This window comes from Octopus bimaculoides, chromosome 2, assembly GCF_046866305.1.
Source record: "Octopus bimaculoides isolate indiv1 chromosome 2, ASM4686630v1, whole genome shotgun sequence".
NCBI classification, from domain to species: Eukaryota; Metazoa; Mollusca; class Cephalopoda; order Octopoda; family Octopodidae; genus Octopus; species Octopus bimaculoides.
In genome coordinates, this window is record NC_142929.1 from 50,145,762 (window position 1) to 50,161,414 (window position 15,653).

The following is a 15,653-nucleotide window of genomic DNA, read 5'->3' on the forward strand; positions in this document are numbered from 1 at the left end:
CCATGTGATTGGGAAACAAGCTTCTTACCACACAGCCCTGCCTGCACTTACATATTATTTCTAGACTATGATGAGAGGAGATTACAAGCTGTCTCCTGGCACATCTAGGAAGGCAGTAACTCCAAATAAGAATTCATGTGCAATGTGACAACCCATATAACCCCAAACTAGCAGATGTACAATAATGATGAATGAGAAGATGCAAATTTTATATTGCTCCATCACCTCCTGTTTTTGGTTAGTACTAGCCATTATGTTCTACAAATTATTCCTGTCAGTTTGTATTTTTCTTGTTCAATTTTGATTGTGTAGACCTGTGGTTCTTAACCATTTTTTATCTCTGGACTCCTTTGATTCCTATTTTACTCTGCTGGATCCCCATTGCCATTTGATGTATATATTAAAAAACCCTATTATATTTTTACAATTAAATATTATTAGGGAACTTTCTTTAAAATCATTAAAAAGATGTTGTATTGTAGAAACAGAAGCAATTTATTGTGCATAAATTTTAACAACAAAATCTCATATGGACTCCCAAGGGCCTTATGGATCCTGGTTGAGAACCACTGTTGTAGACCAAGAATGGGAAACATTTTAAGAAAAGTGGGCCACACGAGACATAGTTCATTATAAGGCAGGCCACCCTACTAAAAAAAATAAAGGTAATTTTTTTTGTGAGGCATGCAATTCAGAAACCTCTACAGGTTGCTGGTTCCACAAGACTGGCTTTGACAATAGAGTGTAATTTCAGTGGCTAATGGTCATCCTTTCAATTAAGTTGAGTGATAACATGAAGGCTTCCTCTTTAGATGAGTTTATTCTGTTTACTCATTTTTATGGTTAAGTGAAGTTAAATGTAAGCCTCAGTGTTAGACACCAAACAATTTCCAATTTTACACTACCTTGAACTGTGTGAAGAAGTGTGTTGGTTGCCCAAATCTAAAACATTTTTATACTCCAATAAAGGACTCCCAAATATTTTCAACCATTTTGCAAAAGTACACTTCCTTGTCACATGTAGCCTGCAAAGGTGCCGTGATTTTCTGAGGCCAAAATATTTGGAAAACTTGCATGTTTTTAATGCGCTGCTGGAGTTCATGTATACTTCTTCATGTCAAAGTTGGTAAAGTATGTGTGTGCCAGACATGGCTAATACACGACACACTTCTGATTGGCATCACTGTAATCTATATACACAAAGAATTTTATCCATCCACTTCAATATAATAATTAGATTGTTTTGGTTTGTGTGCTTCATTTTGGAGAAGGAAGAACAGGAATGAATAAGAACAAGGAAAAGCGACACAAAGAAGCGATACAAATAAATGTTGTAAAAGAACAGAACGAATACAGACAAAGAGGTAGACAGAGACAGAGAAAGACCAATAGACAAACAGATTATGAGAGAGAGAATGAAAGGAACAGAAGGAGAGAAAGAATGGAAAATATGATACAAATGATGGTAGCAATGATGATAGAGATAACGATGGTGATGATGATGATAGAGATAATGGTGTTGCTACTGAGATAACTAATGACGATGGTCAATATGCAAAGCACACTGAATGCTAAGATTCCGAGAGATCAGCCAAGAAAGGCATAATTTACACAGCAGACAAACAAACATGCAGGTTTGGATGATATGAATACATTCTTAATCAAGCTTCTTAATTTAATCTGAGGTCAATGGAGTTTGATCTGATGAAAGCTGGAAAGATTGTATTGTGATGGATAAAAGGATGCTCCATGCTAATATTGATGCTGTACTCGTGTGGCAGGAGTTACATAAAAGAGAAACAAAAGAGTGAAGCAAGTGAAACAGTCACACTCTATGAACCAGAATACTTCAAAGATATCTGAAAATCAGCGAGAGAAAAGAAATAGCAAATATTTTGCTACTTGCAAATATACATATTTATATATAAATGTATAAAGCCCATTATTTATGTCTTCTTGATATATATATATATATATATATACATATATATGTATGTATGTATTTACACACACACACACACACACGTACATACATGCATATATATATAGAGAGAGAAATTTATATACATGTATGTATCTGTGTATATGTTTATATGAGTGTGTGTGTGTGTGTGTGTGTGTGTGTGCATATAAGTATTTATGTAAATGTACATGTGAACGTATAAATACCCACATACACACATACAGAAAGCATTGATTTGCCTGTTAGTGATGTGTATACATCAAGTATGATACATAGCTATTTTCAATGAATACTGCTTCAATTTCATATACCAGTTATACACACACATTACACACACAATATATACATACATACACAAGTAAGAGGACCAAGTAAGCATCAAAAATATATTGTAAATGTAATAATAGAAAGAAAAATGACAACACACACAGAGGAAAAGTTTCAATAAATATTGTATTAGTTTAATGCTTAAAAAAAAGGAAAGGCAAGAGACTTAGCATTTTGAGCATTAGTCCTTCATCAGGAGAAAAGTATAGGAGTAAGAAAGAGGAAAGGTGGTTAAAAAGAAAGTAGGGTTAAAACTTAGGTAACAAAAATGGTTCTATGGTGAGAGATAAGAATGGAGGGGCAGGAATGCTCATTTAGAATTATATCTAGTTTTGAGATGGGCAAAAGAGGAGGAGTGGTGTGTGTGTGTGTGTGTGTGTGGTGTTTAGAACATATATGTGTATGTGTGTAGAGGTGTGCAAGTGCAGAAGTATAGTGGCATAAGTTAGTGAAGATGTGATGTGTTGGTGTGAGTGTATAACTGTATGTGTGAGCAAAGTGTGGAAGTTAGGAGAGGGAAGTGGACATGAGCTTGAGGTATGTGTATCTATATATACATATATATATACACACACATATATATATATATATATATATATATATATATATATATACTTCACAGCAGAAATGTTAAGATTAGTACATCTGGTACCCTACAGTGCCACATAAAAGTACCAGTGCAATGCCAAGTGCCCATACAGCACTATGTAAAAGCACCTAACACACTCTATAAAATGGTTGGTACTAGGAAGGGCATTCAGCCATAGAAATCATGCCAAATCAGACTGGAGTCTGGTGCACCTACCTAGCTTGCCAGCTCTGGTCAAACCATCCAACTCATGCCAGCATGGACAACATACGATAAATGATGATGATGATGATGATGATGGTGGTGATGATGATGATAGTGATGTGCACACATACATACATATATTTATCTACCTCACTTTCACAAGTTTTACATGTTGACTCATGAGTTATGCGTTGACTTCAGTAGTGATGGTGACACATAAAATGTACCCAGCACACACTGTAAAATGGTTGGTGTTAGGAAGAGCATTCAGCCATAGAAACCAAGCCAAAGCAGACACTGGAGTATGATGCAATTCTTGGACTCATTGGATCTTTGTCAAATCAGCCAACTCGTTCCATAATCGAACATAGATGATGATGATGATGATGACAGCAATAATGATGTTGATATACATATATATACATGCATACACACACACACATACTTGATGTAGTCTAAATTCCAATGAATGAGTCATGCTTCCAGGCTAGAAACTGGCTCCTTCTCCATTGGTGAGAAATTTGGAAAATAAAACCAAGAACAAATGAACAGATGAATTTATGTATGTACGTAGGTATTTATGAGCACACATATGTATGTATTTACATACATAAACACAGACATACATACATGTGTCTACTGATAAAACATGTACAGTAAGTGTAATAAATTAGATGATAATATGTTAGTACAAAAATATGGAGATGTATGAGATAAATAAATAAATAAATAAAAAAACACACCTCAGTATATAATAACCAAAACATGGACTCTATAGATAAATATTTTTGAAATGTAACTTTTACAGGATGACATTGCAAAAAAGTAAAAATAACTCAATCGAAAAAAAATCATTGTAAGAGAAAAAAAAAAATTGAATGGAAATTGAATTTGAGTTATTACAGAGCAGTTAGAATATGAAAAGCAAAACAAACAATTAACTAGTAATGAGAGTTACCATAGCAAAAATACACATAACAAAAGGACAGCATAATAAATTACATTTTAACAGCCAAGCATAACACAACATTGCTTACTGTATTGCTGATGGCTTGGGTGAAGCAGTTTTAGTCTTGCATACACATGCGTTTATATGCATATACATATTCTTTTATTTGTTTCAGTCATTTGACTGTGGCCATGCTGGAACACCACTTTTAGTCAAACAAATCGACCCCAGGACTTATTCTTTCTAAGCCTACTACTTATTCTATGGGTGTATTTTGCTGAACCGCTAAGTTACGGGGACATTAACACACCAACATCAGTGTCAAGCGATGGTGGGGGGACAAACACATACATACATATATATATATATATATACGGTGGGCTTCTTTCAGTTTCTTATTTCTTTATTGCTCACAAGGAGCTAAACATAGAGGGGGCAAACAAGGACAGACAAAGGGATTAAGTCGATTCACCAGTCCTCAGTCAAATCGTCCAGCCCATGCTGGCATGGAAAGCGGACTTTAAACGACGACGACGATATATATGTGCTGTGCGTGAGAAGACCCAGCAAGCCAAGTAAGATCGTTGCCAGTGCCCCTGGACTGGCTCTTGTGCGGGTGGCACATAAGATGCACCATTTTGAGCGTGACCGTTGCCAGTGCCGCCTGACTGGCCTTCGTAGGGTTTTCGAGCGAGATTGTTGCCAGTGCCTCTGGACTGGCTTTTGTGCGGGTGGCACATAAAAGACACCATTTCGAGTGTGGCCGTGCCAGTACCGCCTGACTGGCCTTCGTGCGGGTGACACGTAAAAGCACCCACTACACTCTCTGAGTGGTTGGCGTTAGGAAGGGCATCCAGCTGTAGAAACTCTGCCATATTAGATTGGAGCCTGGTGTTGCCATCCGGTTTCACCAGTCCTCAGTTAAATCGTCCAACCCATGCTAGCATGGAAAGCGGACGTTAAATGATGATGATGATGATGATGATGATGATGACATCGACCCCAGTGCGTAACTGGTACTTATTTAATCGATCCAAAAGGATGAAAGGCAAAGTCGACCTCGGCGGGATTTGAACTCAGAACGTAATGGCAGGCGAAATACCGCTAAGCATTTCGCCCGGCGTGCTAACATTTCTGCCAGCTAACCGCCTCTTTCAGTTTCTGTCTACCAAATCCACTCACAAGGCTTTGGTTGGCCAGAGGCAATAGCAGAAGACACTTACCCAAGGTGTCACACAGTGACACAAGCTTCTTACCAAACAGCCACTTCTACATACTATGTCTGTGTTTGCCCCCCACCACCACTGTTTGAGAAGTGGCGTTGGTGTGTTTGCATCCTTGTAACTTAGAGGTTCAGCAAAAGAGACTGACAGCATAAGTACCTGGCTTAAATATAAGTACTGGGGTTGATTCATTTGAGTAAAAAAAATTCAAGTCAGTGCCCCAGCATGGCCACAGTCTAATGACTGAAACAAGTAAAAGATACAAGATAAACGCTACTAAAATTCAAAATCTGTTTGTCTGTTCACAAATTTTGAGGAAATAATTGATCGTAGTTATAAGCTGTTTCCCACTTTTGCCTAAAATAACTTTAAGCATTTCTGTTCCCCAGAACCTTCATAACAGGAGAATTTTGTTTCTTATTATAGCAACATATTAATGAAATGCCGCTTCATTGCATATACAGAAGGAAGACATATTTGCATTTGAAATGAGGCATACGCTTCTAATGGTAAGTCTATGCACAAAAACACACAGACAATACTTGCAGACATGTACATGTGTACATACAAGGCTTATACACTTTCCACACATGTGTTTAGAGAGAGAAACAAAGGTTAATCAAGTTTCAAATTCATTGTCATCATCATCATCATCATTTAACGTCCATTTTCCGTGCTGACATGGTTTGGCGGGTTTGACTAAAAACTGGTAAGCAGGGGAGCTGCACCAGGTTCTCATCTGATTTGGCATGGTTTCCATGGCTGGATGCCGTTTCTAATGCCAACCACTCCATGAGTGTAGTGGGTGCTTTTTATGTATCACTGGCACAGTTTCCAGTTATGTAACACTGGCATTGGCCACAACTATGATCTCACTTGGTTTGACAGATCTTCTTAAGCACAGTAGATCACAAAAAGGTCTCAGTCACTCATCACTGCCTCCGTGAGGCCCAACAGTCAAAGGGTGCTTTTTATGTGCCAGTTACGTGACACTGGCATCAGCCACAACTAATTATTCCCCTTGACTTGATGGGTCTTCTCAAGCACAGCATATCGCACATGCATCATCATCATCATAAAGGCAGGATTGTTACAGCATCAGGAGGATGCCTTGCAGTATTTCTTTTCAGCTCTTTATAGTCAGTGTTCAAATCCTGCCAAAATAAACTTTGCTTTCATCCCACTGGGGGTCAATTGAATAAAGTATCAGTCAAGTAGTGATGCAGAGGGTATTAACTAACCTCCTCCTCTTAAAACTACAGGTCTTGTATCTAAATCAGAAACTACTTTCCCACCATCCATCATCAGCAGCATTCTCATTCTTCTTTTTTTTTCTGCAGTATTATTATTCAGAGTTAATAGGTTCTGTTTCTACAGCTGTTAGATAATTTTATACAGATTTAGTGACATCATCATCGTTTAACGTCCACTTTCCACACTGGCATGGTTTTGACAGTTTGACATGGAGCTGTCCAAACTCCAGCTGTCTGTTGAGGTATGGTTTCTACAGCTGGATGCCCTTCCTAATGCCAACCACTTAACAGAGTGTGCTGGGTGCTTTTCACATGCCACCAGCATAGGTGTGCTTACACAGCACTGACACAGCTGCTTTTTAAGTGGCACCATCACTTGAAAGGACAAACCTGTTTGTGTGGAAGACAGCGATTTTACTAAGCTTGACATGTCTAATCAAGTACAGCAAATCACCACATCTCCTGGTCCCTTGCCATTTTCTCAGTGAGGCTCAGTGTCCGAAGATCCTTTCTCACCACTTTGACATTGAATTAATTATTAAACTGTAATAACTGCACTAATTATCATTAAAGTTTTTCATCTAAATACGTCTTCTCTTCTTACTGGCTGACCCTCATTTTAATGATACATACCATTAATTACAAGTGTTTCAGGAGATGAGCAGACAGAATCATTAACACAGGCGGCGAACTGGCAGAAATGTTAGTACGCCGGGCGAAATGCTTAGCAGTATTTTGTCTGCCATTACGTTCTGAGTTCAAATTCTGCCAAGGTCAACTTTGCCTTTCATCATTTCGGGGTCGATAAATTAAGTACCAGTTACGCACTGGGGTCGCTGCTCCCTCTATGTTTAGCCCCTAGTGGGCAATAAAGAAATAAGAATCATTAACACACTGGGCAAAACGCTTAGTAGCATTTTGTCCATCTTCATGTTGTGAGTTCAAATTCTGCTGGGGATGACTTTGCTTTTCATTCTTTCAGGGTTGATGAAATAAGTATCAGTTGAGCACTGGGGTTGATGTAATTTACTTAGCTTGACCCTGAAACTGCTGGCCTTGTGCCAAAATTTGAAACTAATCACAACCGTTTCAAATCCCCAAACACACATTCAATATTGATGAAATCTGTTAATCTACTTTCCAAATAGTATTTAAAGTCCTTGGTGAAGATTTTTAATCTTAACCCTTTGGCATTTATACTGGTTACATTCAGCCCAAATATTCTACCAGTTTTATGTTTAGACCAAACAGATCAGGCTTATCACACATACCCTACAATGACATTCTAAAAATAAACAAGCACATCATTAATGTCTTGAAGCTACACGATAATGAATGATAGATTTTAAAACAATGTGAATAAATAAGCATTACATTTGACAAAGTTAATATGAATACCAAACAGTTAATCAACATCTTTATATATTCTTGAGACTTTGATACAAACTTCAAAGCTGTCTCATTAATATTTGAAGCATAACTTGTAGTATATCATTACATGACTCATTTGTTTACAAGTAATTAAACTTGACTGAAATTCTAATTTGTACAGCAAGTTGTTTGCTTTATAAATATTGTCAAATAATTTGATAACTGTTTCTGGCGTGTTGACATTGTCACTGTTCTTAGGTCTGAGGTCTGTCCTTTGTTCCATAGACCTATGGTCAAAGATATTCCTGCCATGACTATTCCATCATTTTTGATATGTTTGATTTCATTTCAAGTCATTTCTTTCTTTAAAACAGCAGAATATTATTTGAGGAAGATTTGGCAGCTATTTCCCATGAAATCCGGCTTTGTGTAGCTCCCAGCAAACAGTTTTGTGGAAGCCATGCCAAATCAGACTGGAGTCTGGTGCAGCCTCTCAGCTTACTAGCTCTGGTCAAACTGTCCAATCTATGCCAGCGTGGACCACAGATATTGAATGATGATGATGAATGAGAATGAAAAAACATTATATTTGACAGAATAGTCTGAATGGTAAAGGGTTAAGCCCAAGGTTTATCTAGGTTGAGTAGATTTAAGATAAGAGATATTGTTGTGATTATTGCATCTGTTTAGAGGTAACCTGGATTATATTATTCTTTTCTGCATGCTTGTTATATTAAGGCAATAGAATATGATGTGAGAGAAATTTGGCTGTTATTTCTATGAGCTTCAACAGCCATGTAGAGGCAGGCTCCGTCATTCACCTGTACATATAGAGAAAGATATAGAGGGACAAATACAAAGAGGGAAATGAGAAGGAAGGAAAATAAATTGAGGGAAAAATTAAAGAAAAGAATAGGTGTCTTGCAGAGGAGAAACATAGGAATGTGAAAATACATCTACATCATAGCAATACATAAAGAAATAAAAAAAAAAAGAACAAGTAGAATTCCCCAAACACCTATATAAATCTGAATCCCCTTAGGATCCATAATTCCACGAAGCCAAACCAAGCCAAGCCAAGCCAGTAGAAGGTCATGAGGAAGTGGAGTAACTAACAAATTCTCAGCAGTAGAAATGATTTCTGAATAAGCATCTTAACTCACTCAAAAGCAAGCACATATTAACACACAAATGCACAGTTAAATCTTCTATGTGGATCTATTAAATCAATATACCTAGCTGCAGATTCTGATTTTTCTGTCACAATATATTTTAGCGTTTTCTTGATGCCCATAAGGATTGAAAAGAAACATAGCGGTGTATAATTGATTTCTAAAGAAAGAAGAAAGTCAAATGCTTTACAATATTTTTCTTTTCCCCTCTTTCCGCTAATTAGATTATTTCACATTAAATGACAGAAATCTTTCTTATTATTTCATATCCTTTTTAAGTTTGAAAGCAAATAATTTCAGATTTCTAAACAACTTATGAAGCTGTCAATAGGCTTCATTGACAATATAATGAAGCCTGTAAAAGCAACGTGATTTTAACCAGCTTCAAAAGATTCATTTCTCAATTTTCTTGTAAATATCAGCAATTGTAATTGTTTGTTTTAAACTTGCACACACATAATTGTTTGTATACAAATGCAAATAGAAATAATTGTTTTCATAACCAGAGGAGATTTTTTAAAGGTTCTCCATACATATAGAGATGCATGTTTTTGTTTTTTGATGAAATGTTTGAGATAATTCAAATGATGCTAATATTAAAATAAAACTTAGGCTTACATGCCTGTTTGATTAAATGCTAGTCAATTATTATTACGAAAATGATAAACTTTCTTCACGCAAAGACCAGCAGTAACTAATGGTAAACAACTTTAACAGAGCTTGACATAAGGTCTTCAGTATTAAGAATTATCAAAATATAGAGTTTACATATAAAATAAACATGACAAAGAAAAAGACAAACATTTTGCGTCTGCCACACACAAAAACTATCGTCCTGGTTAACCTTCTTTTGATATTGCTGCATCTTTTATGTGTCCATAGTTTACATTGGGTACACCGTATAGAGTTTCAACCCACGCCTTTTCTACAGATTGAGCAGGTTAATCTACCTGAACGGGTTTGTGATTTGACAGCCTTATCTACCTATCTCTCTGCAAGAGATATGCCCACACCCACTATTCTATCATTATTACCTTCCCAGAAAAGTTTATACCTCTGTGCTTTGCCTGTGAGGACTCTGGCTGAAGCTCCTCTCCACCTTACCTCTTGTATGCAACATACATCAACACATCTTCATTCAAGCATCTCTACAATCTCGCTAGACCTACCTTTCAATGTGCCGATATTTACAGTGCCAACTCTGAAAACTGGGAAAGAGACATGGGAGGTAACACAGGAAGGAGAAATATTATTCAGCACCTGAAAAGAAGGTTCCTGTGATAGTTTGGTAACAGACGTCATAATAGTTGTTCCTGCTTTTAACCTACCATCATTCAAACATGTTAGAATGGTTATGGTTGTTGCCTCTACTGGGGGGTGGGAGTAAGGAAGCATTGTATATGAAAGTGTTTGGGGCATTGTAAATATAAGCGTTAATATAAGCGTTATGAGCACTGTGGGTGTAAGCATTAGTGATGCTGCAGATATAAATGTAAAACAAAAAAAGTTTTGTGTGTGGCAGATGCACAGGGGCAATAAACACTGGTGTTGTACAGAAAACAGATTCCATCACATGCCAAGGGGAGAAACTAGTACTTACTAGCTTCTGCTACCTAGGCAACCAAGTCTGTAGTGGTGTTGGTTGCTCTGAGAGTGTAGCAGCTAGAATAGTCTGGGCAGAGTTCAAGGAGTTCCTACCTCTGCTGGCAACTAAGGGCCTCTTGCTCAGAATGAAAGATAGACTGTATGGTGCATGTGTGCAAACTGCCATGCTACACAGCATCGAAACACGGGCCATGACTGCTGAGGACATGCGTAGGCTTGAAAGAAATGGATCTAGTATGATCCGCTGGATGTATAATATCAGTGTGCATACATGACAGAGTGTAAGCACCCTGAGAGAAAAGTTGGGCGTAAGAAGCATCAAATGTGGTGTGCAAGAGAGACGACTGTGCTGGTATGGTCATGTGTTACATATGAATGAGGACAGCTGTGTGAGGAAGTGCAACTCCCTAACTGTGGAAGGAAACTGTGGAAGAGGTAGACCCAGGAAAACACGAGATGAGGTGGTGAAGCATGACCTTCAAACATCGGGCCTCACAGAGGAAATGACAGGAGACTGAAAGCTTTGGAGATATGCTGTGATTGAGAAGACTTGGCAACTAAAGTAAGATAACAGCCATGCATGTCCGGCCCAGTTAAGAGTTCCCCTGATGCGTCAGGTGATATAATATGCTTGAGAAGACCTGTTGAGTCAAGTAAAACCAATATCGTAGCTGTGGCCAGTGCTCCCTGACTGACTCCAATGATGGTGGCTCATAAAAAGCACCATCCATATGTGGTCGATGTCAGGTCCGCCTGACTGGCTCGCATACTGGGAGCATGTAAAAAGCACCATCCAAATGTGGTTGATGCCAGGTTTGCCTGACTGGCTTCTGTGCCAGTGGCAGATGAAAAGCACCATCCAAACGTGACCGATGCTAGCACCCGCTGACTGGCTCCCATGCCAGTGGTATGTAAAAAGCACTATCTGAACGTGATTGATGCCAGGCCTGTCTGACTGGCTCCTCTGCCAGTGGCATGTAAAAAGCACCCACTACACTCTCGGAGTGGTTGGCGTTAGGAAAGGCATCCAGCTGTAGAAACATTGCCAGATCAGATTGGAGTCTGGTGCAGCTGCTAGCTCTCCAGACCTCAGTCAAACTGTCCAACCTATGCCAGCATGGAAAACAGATTTTAAAAGATGATGATGATTTTGCATGACAAAGACAAACATTTTGCGTTACAGACAAATCAAACTTGTAATTTGCCTCATAATACTTGTGGACAAACTACTCTTCACTTCAAAAACAGTTATCGTCAACACAACAGAAGCAGCGATTACAACTTAATTATTCTGATATTAATGCTCACTTCATTTCTGTAATCTCAACAACTAGTAACATAATACTATTTTCAAATATCTTCAGCTACATTACATCTTCAGTTTAAATTTCACAAACAACTCAAAAATAATTGTTACAACAGAAGGCTTCTTGTGGTGGCTACCAATGAAAAAATTCAGTGAAAAGCTACATGGTACCACAGCAATAAAGTTTTAGAGTCTTTCAAATTAATCATTGCTTGTTTTTTTGTTTTTTTAATCACTTGAGAATATCCATTAATTAGTTGAGTTCAGCCTTTCTTGAAGAGAAAGGGTGTATGTATAATAGCTCCAGAATGTAATCCTACATGTCACGATCATCATGATATAGTATCTTTATATACTATATAATACAGTATCCTCATATACATCACTATATAGCCATCCACTTCCTCATCTAAAGGAAATTGTCTCTAGACATCTGTATTTCATGGCAAACAAAAATATCAGGTCATTAAGAATGAAATGTCTGATTTTCTTATGCACCAAGTTTGACAGTAGTTAACTTCAATGTTTTTATCCTGACAATTCTTTGTTTAACAACATTGAAGACTTATATCATTACTTTTTGAAATGCAGTTCACAGTGTCTGATTATAGTGTGAGTTTTCTCTTGTAAATCAATTTTTGTGAATATGATTTCTGTCATGGAACGAATGCATCCCAGACAGCTTGAAACATCAATGAGGTGCTTAATGGAGATGTGGCAAAGAGCACACTGTACGTCGATGGTTTGATAAGTTCCAGTCTGGTGACTTTACTCTTGAATTTCAACCCTGTGGTAGACCTGAGACCAAGATGGATAATAAGCTGGAAACTGTAGTGGAAGTGGATGCATCTCAAACTACACTTGAGTTAGCAGCAAGGTTTGATGTTTTGATTCCAACTGTGTTGGGCCATCTGAAACAAGTTGGCAAGGTAAAGAAACTGAACAAATGGGTACCACATGAATTGAACAAGCATCAAATGACATGTTGGCTTCGAACTTGCTGTTCATTGCGGTCACGACATTAAAGCAAAACAGTTTTGCATTATATTATCATGTGTGATAAAAAATGAATTCTTTTCAACAATAGCAAGCATTCTGCATGGTGGTTAGATAGAGACCAAGTGCCAAAACACAATCCAAAAGAGAATATTCATTAAAAAAAGCTAATGGTGTCTCTTTGGTGGTCCAGTGCTGGTATCATCCACTACAGCTTCATGAGACCTGGTAAGTCAGTTACAGCAGATGTATACATCAACCAATTGGATGAAATGATGAGTGAACTTGCAATTAAACAACTGAGATTGGTCAATAGAGACAGGCCAATTCTCTTGTAAGACAATACTCAATCACATGTTGCACAAAGAACACTACTGACATTAAAATAACTGAACTTGGAAGTACTCTGTCATCGACCATATTCACCAGACCTTGCACCAACTGACTATCATGTTTTCCACATATTAGACAACTTTTTGCGAGGAAAAAACTTCAAATCTGAAGAAGATGCAAAAACAGTCTTTCATGATTTCATCACCTCTTGCTCTTCAGAATTCTTCGCTGCCAGCATAAATGAGCTACTTATAAAATGGCAAAATTGTGTTGATAATTTAGGTGCATACTTTGATTAACTGCATTGCTTTTTGTTGAGATAAAGTAAAATAAACTTTCAGTTCAAAATCAGATATTTCATTCTTAATGACCTGATACATACATTTCAAATTCTAAAAACATATTATGCATATACATGTCAAATTTGGCACAAGGCTAGTAATTTGGGAGGAAGGGTAAGTCAATTACATTGACCACTGGTACTTATTTGCTCAGCATACTAACAATTCTGCCAGCTCACTGCCTTCACATATTACACATATTAAAAAGTAATTTACATAGATGTGTATGGCAGTGAGCTGGCAGAAATGTCAGCACACCAGGCAAATTGCTTAGCGGCATTTCATCCATCTTTTATGTTCTGAGTTCAAATTCTGCCAAGGTTGAGGTTGCCTTTCATCCTTTCAAGTTTTTATAAAATAAGCATCAGTTGAGCACTGGGGTTGATGTAATCGACTTAATCCCTGCTGCAAACTTGCTGGCCTAGTGCCAAAATTTGAAACCTGTTTACATATATATATATATATATATATATATATATATATATATATATATATATATATATATAAAATATATAGTTTTAGGGAAAATAACCAAGTTTCAAGAACTCATCGATGAAAATCCACTATCACATATAGAAAAATTAACAATTAAAAGCACAATAAATGAGTATAATATAAAGCAAAGTAAATATCATAAGATAAAGATAATATTATCTTTATCTTATGATATTTCCTTTGCTTTATATTATACTCATTTATTGTGCTTTTAATTGTTAATTTTTCTATATGTGATAGTGGATTTTCATCGATGAGTTCTTGAAACTTGGTTATTTTCCCTAAAACTATATATTTTATATATATCTATAAAGCTCAATTTAATTTTAATTTTTTATAAATTGATTTTAATTGAGTTTTTACCTGTAATTTTGGATTTTGTCCCTAATATTATTATATATATATATATATATATATAGGTATATTTCAATATATACATATACATATTTATTTCCATTGGCTGTGTGGTTAAGAAGCTTGGCTCCCAACCATGTGGCCCAGGGTTTAGCCCCACTGTGTGGTATCTTGAGCAAGTGTCTTTTACTATATCCTAGACCAACCAAAGCCTTGTGAATAGATTTGGTAGACAGAAACTGAAAGGACTATCTTGTATATGTGTGTAGGGTGGGTGAGTGTAACCCACATTGGTTTGTTTATGTCCCCATAACTCAACAATTTGGCTGTAGAATAAGTGTCAAACTTAAAAAATAAGTACTGGGGTCAGTTTGTTCAACTAAACCCTTCAAGATGTTGCCCCAGCCTAGCTGCAGTTCAATGACTGAAACAAGTAAAAGACTAGAGATATGCAGGCAAGAACATTTTCTTTACTCAGTAAGATTTGGTCAATCACTTCTCCAATGCAATACAAGACTGCTCTTAGTCACAGATGGCAAAATGCTTCAAAACAGCTGAAACAAAATCACTGATCAAACGGAAAAACATTTCAAAGTGAAACTTTACTCTGTAATTGCAGGAGTGATAAAAACAAGCGTAACTTCATCCACACAACACAAACTCTACCTTCACAACTTCTCGCAACAAATCACATTTTTTATAAGAATTTACATGTACAATTCTAAGCACAATTACAAGTTTATAGTTGATCTGTTTTTTTTTCAATAGAATATTTTATCATGTCAACTATAATCTGCAAAAAGGCAAAAACTCCCTTCGGTCATGAATAACAGTGGGATTGTACCTACAAAGTTACCCTCCGAGGCACAAGTCTGGGCAAGGTTGTTTATGAAAGATGCCCATGCATACTATGCAGTTACCCATGCATACCAGCCTCCCCTCTTCATGCCACTGATGTTATCCAAGGGAAAAGCGAAGGCTGATGCAGCTTGGCACCAGTGAAATTGCAACTCATTTCTACAGTTGAGTGAACTGAAGCAATATGAAATAAAGTGTCTTGCTCAAGAATATAACACACAACCAAGTCCAGGAGTTGAACTCACTACCTCATGGTTGTGAGCCCAATGCTCTAACCACTGAGCTATGATTTATTATTAGTGCATCTGATGTCC

General features: G+C 37.1%; 1 protein-coding gene across 2 annotated transcripts in view; it reads right to left on the minus strand.

Annotated features, from left to right (window-relative positions):
* Positions 1-15,653, minus strand: part of LOC106873657 (katanin-interacting protein) — a 509,583-nt gene that overhangs the window by 201,895 nt on the left and 292,035 nt on the right. The window lies entirely within an intron of this gene.